Source organism: Fukomys damarensis, unplaced genomic scaffold (assembly GCF_012274545.1).
Source record: "Fukomys damarensis isolate Sample0158 unplaced genomic scaffold, DMR_v1.0_HiC HiC_scaffold_4, whole genome shotgun sequence".
NCBI classification, from domain to species: domain Eukaryota; kingdom Metazoa; phylum Chordata; class Mammalia; order Rodentia; family Bathyergidae; genus Fukomys; species Fukomys damarensis.
The window spans coordinates 67,654,062-67,661,701 of NW_022900916.1; the positions used below are offsets into that span (position 1 = coordinate 67,654,062).

General features: G+C 41.7%; 1 pseudogene; it reads right to left on the reverse strand.

Moving 5' to 3' along the window:
* Nucleotides 1-213: 213 nt before the first annotated feature.
* On the reverse strand, nucleotides 214-1,230 carry LOC104868253 (annotated as a pseudogene).
* Nucleotides 1,231-7,640: the final 6,410 nt, after the last annotated feature.

The following is a 7,640-nucleotide window of genomic DNA, read 5'->3' on the forward strand; positions in this document are numbered from 1 at the left end:
GTACATCAATGTTTTTTTGTCCTTCCATCTATCAATTACAACTTGGAGCTATGGATCGTTTGCTACATGAATGCAGCCAAAATACTATGTAGGGCTGCAAAACATTTTTCTGAACTTCTGATCAAGTGTTGATTAGCCCAGTGAGGGAGGTCACCAAAGAAAACCTCATAAATGTTCGGTCTTGTCTAGTCTTGTACCCTCCATTCTCCATTTTTAGCATTTGAAGACAACAGGTTGAGTTGGTGGATACTGTTTATGGACCCCTGAGGTTGTCTTTACCAGTTCAATCTCAGTTTTACTGAATTCTTGATAACTGGAATAGGATTTGCAGGGAGACACTGCTGTCTGAGTAGTTTCTGGTTGAGTTGTACTTGTCTCTGTATCAAGTTGTTCCATGCTTCTGTTTTATCATGTTCACTCAAAGCAACACGGCATCTTCACTTGTTTCATCCTCTTCTGTTTTGGGTCTGTTGGGACTCTCTTCTTTATGAGGGGAAGATGCCCTCTTGACTCCTGCCGTAGGATTGGACATTTTTGTTGCAGCATTTCCTGAAGGACTAGGTAGTGGATTTACCAGACGTGTTGTGGAAACAGCTCTGGAGGCTTTGGTGGTGGTGAAATGGCTGGCTGTGTGGCAGTTTGAGGGATGCTTTCCCTTAATGTACCCCTAAGCTGTCACTGGAATTTGCTTGTGACACCAAGACTTTGGGAGACTGGATGTTGGTCACAGAGGCTGCCATCACAGCTGGAGCAGGACTGTTTCCCTGAGAGCGGCAGGGCTGTTCAATGGACTGGTCTTCCCAGCACTGGTGGGGGAAGCACAGACATGCTGCCATCACTGTTCATAGACGAGTCAAGGCTGCTGACACTCAGAGCTGTCAATTTCACTCCTGTCGAGTGCCTTTTCTTTTTCTGAAGCACATGATTAGGTGGTAGCTGATGGAGTTGCTTTCTTTTTTACATGCATTGCAGCAATTTTCATATCCACCTCAAACATCTTGCTGTTTATTGCTTGACTATAAACTATTACTGTGAAAGACTGAATGTCATAGGTGAGATCCACTCTGAGATTTTTTCAGAATTTTCTTTTTTCTTTTTAAACACTAACCCAATCACACACATTGTATGAAATTCTTCTTTGTCAGAATTTTCTTTGGGTGCTGGAAATTACTGGGGATTCACATGAGCCAATGCAATAAACTCATTCTTCTCCAAGCTTCCAACCAGGATTCAGCTTTTTATTCCACCAAGCCTTGCCTTTTGGGCCCTGAGGAATGAGGTTTCTATGGTAACCCTAATGAAAGCCCCACCTACTACCAAACAAGGTTTTTCCCCACTTGCCTTTGAGAGTCTGAGCTCCCTCCCCCTTATCCTTTAGAATCTAAGGGTGAAGCTTCTAAGCAAGCCATAATTAAAGCCTCTATGGGACTATATCCACCCAGAGCTAATTTTGTTCAAGCCCCTCAAGGACAGTATCCCTTACAAGAAGGAAATAATGAATTCAGACTTGCCCATGCCTACTTGTCTTTTTCTCGCATTGACCTCAAACAGATGAAACAAGACCTAGGAAAGTTTTCAGACAACCCTGATAGGTACATTGATGTCTTTAGGGTACTTATTCAAACCTATGAACTAGACTGGAATGATGTAAAGTTACTCTTAAATCAAACATTGACTGCTAATGAAAAACAATCAGGATTACATGCTGCCATTGCATTTGGAGATGAATATCGTACTGTTAACTTTAAAATGCCAGAAAACAGGCAGCCTAGGGAGCACCCAGTTTCTAATGGAACACAAGCAGTCCCTATGCAAGATCCCTAATGGCCTACTAATCAAACAGGAGATGGGAGTAGAAGGCATTTTCAGATGTGTGTTCTTGAAGGTCCAAGAAGGATAAGAACTAAACCCTTTAATTTATTTTAAATTATCAACTATTCAACAGGAGAAGAAATAAAACTTCTCTGGCTTTTTAGATCACTTCCTGACTCAGTAGAAGGATAGATCATTTTTAAAGACTAATCTTATTACACATTCAGACTCAGATATTAGGAGAAAATTACAAAAGATGGCTTTTGCTCCAGATAGCTCACTTGATACTCTAGTGAAAGTTGCTTCCCCAGTATTTTATAATCAAAAGCAGCAGGAGCCCATGGTAAGGAAACAGAGGGACCCAGAGAAGGTGGCAGCCTTAGCAGCAGCTCTAAAAACAAATAGACTTTGAATCATATTCTTGGGACTCCAAGAAGAACTTGGTAACTACTAAAGCCACCTGCTACAACTGCCACAAGCTAGACCACCTTAGAAGAGATTGCATTGAGAAACCCCAGACCATGCCCTCATTGCAAAAGTGACCATTGGAAGTCAAACTGCCCTCTGAGGTGAAGGCCCCAGAGTTCAGGCCTATCTTACCAGCTGGTCCAACACGACAGAAGGGCCCTGGGGCACTGTCAAGTCTTTTCCCTCTGGCTGGACTATCATCTCCTTGGAGGGGCCTTGTGCTATCATCATTATAGAGGAAAAAGAAATCAGCTATGCTAGACACTGGTGCATGTCTCTTAGTCCTTCTCTTCAACACTGACCTTCCTTCCAGCTGCCATAAATCAGTAAAAGAAGTCACTGGAGGACTGGGGATTTAGCTTAGTGGCACCACATCTGCCTCATGAGCACAATGCCCTGAGTTTGATCCCTGGTATAAAAAAAAAAGTCACTGGAGAGGAGGTAACTCGCTATTTTCTCAACCCCTAAGCTGTAACTGGGATGGATTTCTCTTCACCCATTCCTTTTTAATTATGCCTGAAAGTCCTGGGAAGAGACATCTTGTCATGTTTAATTACCTTAATCTACATGCACCCAGGTCAGGTACACTACCTCCTTCTTGTGTAAACAGAAATAAATCCTGAAGTACGGACAACTAAAAGTAAAATAGGAAGGGCAATAAACACTGCCCCAATACAATACATCTCAAAGATCCTACTATTTTTCCTCACTAGAGACAACACCCTCTAAAGCCTGAAGTTTAAAAAGTATTATTGCCTGTAAATGACAATTTAAGAGTGCGGGGTGCACTAAAGCCTGTAACAGCCCATGCAACACTCCAGTCTTGGAAGTTCAAAAACCGACACAGACTGGAGATCGGTGCAAGACCTCAGACGGGTAAATGAGGCAGGACAGCCAATCCAGCCAGTGGTACCTGACCCTTACACGCTCCTTTCTCAGACTGTAGAGATGCCAGTTGGTTGTCAGTGTTAGATGTAAAAAATGTCTTCTTCTGTATTCCTTTACCTTCAGATTCCCAGGGTTTTTGTTTGTTTGTTTTGTTGGGTTTTTGGTGTGTTTGTTTTGTTTTGTTTTGTTGCTTTTGAAAATCCTCATGACCAGACCTCTCAACTGACTGGGACTGTGCTTCTTCAGGGATTCAGAGACAGTCCTCACCTTTTAGGACAGGTGCTTTCCCATGACCTGGTGTGTTTTTAATTTTCTCAAGGTCAGAGTCTTGCAATGTAGATGATATATTGTTATATGTGCCCTCAGAAGAGCTCTCTAGCCAAGAAACCCATGCTTTACTACATTTTCCAGTAGACAGGAGTTATAAAAATTCTAGATCTAAAGCACAACTTTGCTTTAAACTTTCAGGTAAAATATTTAGGCCTTATCATATCTAAATGAACCTGAAGTTTAGGGGAAGAGAGAATTAAACCAATACTTTCCTTCCCACAGCCCAGGACCTTAAAAACAGTTCAGAGGATTCCTAGAAATTGGGCTTCTATATCACATTTGTATAGCAGGGTATGGTGTGATTGCATGACCTCTCTTCAACTTAGAAACCCAAAAGACAGAGATACCCATATTTTAACCTAGGAACTTGATTACCAAAGTGCCTTCCAGAAGCTTAAACGAGCTCTTCTAAATGCCCTTGCACTTAGTTTACCAACAGAACACCATTTTTAATCTGCATGTTGACAGAGATGGGGCATGGCTTTGGGAGATTGAGGACCTGCTCAACAGACTGTGCAATATCTAAGTCATGAATTAAACACTGTAGCAAGGGGTTAGCCCACACACCTTAGAGCTTTAGCTGCAGTAACTCTCCCATTACCAGAGACATCCAATCGGGTTTTAGGCAAATATCTCATTGTATAAATGCCCCATAATGTGGCAGGACTCTTTTCAACCAAAGGAAGCCTATGGTGATCAAATAGCCAACTTCTTAAATACCAGGCTCTACTTCTAGAATAACCAGCCATTTAAATAACGACATGTTTCTCCTTAAATCCTGCCACTGTTCTACCAGAAAATGAGGAAATTAAGACTGACAGACATGACTGCAAGCATACAACTCTCCACACATACACAGCCAGAGAAGGCTTATTAGACACTCCCTTTACTGACCCTGATGTAACCCTTTTCTGTGGTGGCAGCTCCTTCTGAGCCACGGATTTAGCTCAGTGGTTCTGCTACCTGCCAAGTGGTACCAATCCCTGGTACCAAAAAAAGAGAAAGAAAATGGGACAAGAAAGGTAGGATATGCAGTAGGAAGTCTACATCAGACACTTGGAAGTTCCTCACTTGTGACCGGGACTGGTGCTCAGCTAGCAGAACTCATAGCTCTGACCAGAGCTTTACAACTCTAAGGTGCTAAGGTCAGTATTTATACTGATTCCAAGTATGCTTTCCTAATACTGCATGCCCACACAGCAATATGGAAAAAAAGAAATTCTCTGGCAACAAATGGATAGCCCATAAAATATCGTAAGGAGATAGATGAACTTTTTTTTTTTCATTGAGTTTACTGGTACATTTTAAGTATACAATATGATGACGTTCGTCGTGGGGAATTTGTACCTTTACGTGATATATCTTGGTTCTTAGTTTTCACCCCATTCCCCTTCCTCCCTTCAAACTCCCCACCTCTTCCTACTCAGAAAGACTTGTTTCCATTTTTTCCTTTTCTCATATTTTTTTCTTTCCCTTCTTTCCTTTCCACTACCCCTCCCAGTTCCCCTTCCCCTTTAGCCCTTTTCTTCCTATTTCACATTATCTGTTACACATTTTGATCCTTATTTACACTTTCTGTTCCCCACACCAGAGAAACTATTTGGTATTTACACATGCGAGTCCTACTTATTTCACAAGATAAATAAACTTTTATCGTGTGCCTTTATGTCCTCCAAAGAAGTGGTAATTCACTGTCAAGCACACCAAAAGGAACTGATGAAGTAGCTCAAGGTCATCAACTGGCTGATGCAGCTGTGCAAGAAGTTGCTCCAGGGCTGCCCCTTCAGGCCACTCAAATCTGGGAAGGGTCCCTTGATCATACTCGACCCAAATATTCTCACACAGAAGTCAAATGGGCTCTCTCCCACAGATGTCAGTTTCTTCCATCAGGATGGAAATTGTTCCTTTCTGGTGCTATCCAATGGAGAATTATTGTCTTTACATCAAATCCTTCACTTAGGGAGAGATAAGACCTAGCGTATGACCTCAAAGTTATTCATGGGAAAAGGACTCTCTCAGACAATACAATAGATAGCTAAGACATGTGAGCTCTGTCAAAAGAATAATCCTCTCAACCAGACTACCAAGTATACAGAGATATGGTAAATACCCAGGAGAAGTTTAGGAACTCAATTTTACTCATATAACAAGGAGTAAGGGACTCCATTATTTATTGGTCTCAGTAGATACTTTCACAAACTGGTTGAGACCTTCTCTTGCAGAACAGAAAAGGCCCAAGAGGTGATAAAGGTTTTAGCTTCAGAAACAATCCCCAGATTTGGACTTCCTAAGACCTTAAAGAGTGCTAATGGGCCTTCTTTTAAAGCAACAGTCACATGGGGTGTCTCTCAAGCACTGAACATTCTCTATTACCACCACTGTGCCTGCAGACCACAATAATTGGGAAAGGTAGAAAAAAACTGATGAGGTCTTAAAGAAACACCTTAGTAAAATGACTCAAGGAAATCACCTACCATGGCCTCACTTACAAGCTCTTATCAAAATAAGAAATACACCTTAAATTCTAGGCCTCAGTCAATTTGAAATTATGCAAATCCTTTCCACACCAATGATTTTCTCTTCAGTAGAGAAACAGATGACTTATTAAAAGATTTTACTTCACTGGCTAAATTCCAACAGACTCTTCAACATCTACCAGGAGCTCAGCCTAAAGAAAAAAGAATTCCAACCTGGAAATTTAGTAGTCTCTTCCCTCATCATCTCCTTCCCTAGAACCAACTTGGGGAGGAACATACACTATGATCCTGTCAACTCCATCACGTATGAAGGTAGTGGGCCTGGATCCCTGGATACACCACACCCAATTCAAGCCCTGGGAACCAGGGACTGTTGCTGAATGTAAACAGCCATCTGAATACTCCTGTAAACCTATGGAAGACTTAAAGTTCTTGTTCAACAAAAAGGCCAATTCTTCAGCTAAGTAACCTATGATGTTATTCTTGGCCCTTTTACTAGTTACCTTACCACTTAAAGGAGAATACAAATCTTTCCTGGTATGGGCACAGGAATATGCAGAGTCATTACAACAAACATCTTGCTGGATATGTGGCCTGCTCCCCTCGTTAAATATATGAGGACTTCCTTGGCGGTTATCCCCACTGCAAGGAGATGTTTGGAATCAGCTACAAGACTACACTGGAGAAGCATGAAAAAGTTCAATGGTTCATAACTTAGCCCACCATTATAAAGTAGCTGAGGGACCAACTTATGGCCCTGGCTACCCACTGGATGGACAGGGAGATGCATGATTACTATTATGACTTGGATTTGCATGATTATAAGGCAGGAGTGTCAAAAATATTGAAAACCTGCAAACTGACCCTACCTACAACATCAGTGGTCTAGAAGTATGTTTCACTTGTATGATCATTTGGCTTCTATCTTTGTTTTTTCTCTGGATTAGAGGATGTTATAAAACACACCAAGGCTTTGACTAACTATACTCAATGAACCTTAAATGACACTTCAACTGATCTCTCCCTCTCCCCACCTCTCTTAAATGAAGAAGGAAAATTAATCAAACAAGCCAATCTCCAAAATCAGATGGCATTAGACACCCTAACAGCAGCTCAAGGGGGTACCTGTGCAATTTTAAAGCTGAATGTGTGTGTACATTCCTGATACTTTTGCTAATATCTTGATGGCTGTTCAAGATATTAAACAACAGGTTAAAGCCATGTCAGATTCTGAGAGTCCCTGGAATTTATCCTCATCCTCCCTGTGGAAGTCTATTACTGCCTCTTCCTGCTGGAAATATTTGTTGGTTGTATTCATAATGGTCTTGTTGATTTTATTGTTTGGCTCGTGTATACTAACTGTTTCTTTGTCCTCATCTCCTCCAGGCTTAGAGCTATCTGCCTACCCACAAGAAACCTGATGCCAATTAAGGGACTTTAGCTAGACCCTCTGGAGGTTATCTCTGACTGTTGGTCACAACCATGACCCTCTTCTGCCTGAAGTAACCAGAATGGTCATCAGCCCTTTCCTGCCTTCACGGCAGCTCAGGATACTTCTTCAGTGTGGGGAATATTACAAACAGGTGAGTTAGCTAAAAGTATTATAGGCAGTCAGATATAGGGCTAGGTCCTTGAGAGAGTCGGACATAGGTAAAACACATCACC